Source organism: Martes martes (genome assembly GCF_963455335.1).
Source record: "Martes martes genome assembly, chromosome: 3".
Lineage (NCBI taxonomy): Eukaryota > Metazoa > Chordata > Mammalia > Carnivora > Mustelidae > Martes > Martes martes.
In genome coordinates, this window is record NC_137890.1 from 110,908,410 (window position 1) to 110,910,374 (window position 1,965).

At 35.3% G+C, this 1,965-nt stretch overlaps 1 pseudogene across 1 annotated transcript; it reads right to left on the reverse strand.

The window, feature by feature from the left end:
- Positions 1-1,322: 1,322 nt before the first annotated feature.
- Positions 1,323-1,649, reverse strand: LOC308340479 (large ribosomal subunit protein eL33-like; annotated as a pseudogene). The gene has a single exon. The product of its transcript is annotated as a large ribosomal subunit protein eL33-like (transcript).
- Between the last annotated feature and the right edge of the window lie 316 nt (positions 1,650-1,965).

The window sequence follows — 1,965 nt, forward strand, 5'->3', positions numbered from 1 at the left end:
AGGTGGGAAAAAGTAAGAGGTTAGGTATATTTTATTATTTGGTATTTATTTATTTGAGGTTAAGTATATCTTAAAAGGTGCTAAAAGAACCATATGTAGATGTCTAGCAATATTTCCTTATAAAATATGCAATGAGCCCTTTCTTCATGTTTTTTATTGATGTGTAATCGACATGCAATATTACATTAGTTTCACGTATACAACACGATGATTCAACATTTCTGTATACTGTGAGCTGATCACCACAATAAGTGTAGTCACCATCTGTCACCATACAAGTTAATACAATATTACTGACTGTATTCCCCATGCTGAACATTATATCCCCATAACTTATTTATTTTATGACTAGAAGGTTGTACCTTTTGATCCCCATTACTCATTCCCCCCATCCACCTGCCCTCAGGCAAGCACCATTATGTAATCTGTACTTATGAGTTTGGACTTTGTTTTGTTGGTTTGTTTTGTTTTTTAGATTCCACATGTATTTGTCTTTCTCTGTCTTATTTCACATAATATAATACCTTCAAGGTCTACTGTGTGGTTACAAATGGCAAGATTTCATTCTTCTTTACAGCTGAGTAGTATTCCATTGTATATTTTTAGTATATCTTCTCATCCGTCAATGGACTCGGCGATTTCCATATCTTGGCTATTATAAATAATGCTGCAGTGAACATAAGGGTGAATATATCTTTTCAAAACAGTGTGTTTTTTTTTTTTTCCCAGATAAATACCCAGTAGTGGAATTGGTGAATCATATGATAGCTCTATTTTTATTTTTAGAGGAACCTCTATATTGTTTTCCATGGTGGCCACACCAATTTACATTCCCACCAACAGTGCACATGGGTTCCCTTTTTTCTGCATTCTCACCAATACTTGCTGTTTCTTGTCTTTTTGATGGTAGCCATTCTGATCAGTATAAATTGATAACTCATTGTGGTTTTTTGATTTGCATTTCCCTGATGATTAGTGATGTAGAACATCTAATCATGTGCTTATTAGTCATCTCTATGTCTTCTTTGGAAAAAATGTTTATTCAGATCTTCTGCCTATTTGTATAACTAGATTATTTATTTTTTATTGTTGAGTTGTATGAGTTCTTTATATATTCTGAATATCGATCCTTATCAGATATGTGATTGGCAAATATCTTCTCCCATTCAGTAGGTTGCCTTCCATTCATTGATGGTTTCCTTAGCTATGCAGAAACATTTCCTTTTTCCTTTCTTTTCTTTTTCTTTCTTTCTTTCTTTCTTTTTTTTTTTTTTTTACAAGAGAACAAATCTACACCTTTATTTATTTACTTTTCTTTAAGTTTAAATCCTTGAGAGGTATAGCATCCCATGGATTGTGTGGCCAATGGCTTTAGTGGGAAGGTTGTTTTGGAATTTGGCACAAACCATGCCACTGTTTCCATGACCATGAGTTACTCTTCTCTCGGTTACTCCAGTTTTGTTTGGTTTGCCACCAGGAGTCACTGTGTTTTTCTTTGCTCTGTACGCATAGGCACATTTCTTCCCTTGATGGAATTCAGTTTCAGCATAAACACCTTCAATTTTAAGAAGAGTTCTGTGCTCCCTCTGGTTCTAGAGACCCCACTTATAGCCAGCAAAAATGACCTTGGACCACAACCTTCCAGACATATTTATCGTTTTAGGTGTCCTGTTCCCCCCACAGGCTCCAAGATGGTAGAGAAAGTTATGCAGAAGCTTTTTAGTTTGATGTAGTCCCATTTATTTATTTCTGCTTTTGTTTCCCTTGTCTCTGGAGTCAGAGTCAAAAAACCATCACCAAGACCAATATCAGGGAGCTTACTGCTTATGTTTTTTCCAGGTCTGGCAGGTCTGTGTTTTCAGGTCTAGCATTAAAGTCATCCATTTTGTGTTGATTTTAATATATGCCATAAGACAGTGGTTGGTCCAGTTTCATTCTTGTGCAGGTAGCTGTCTATTTTTTTTA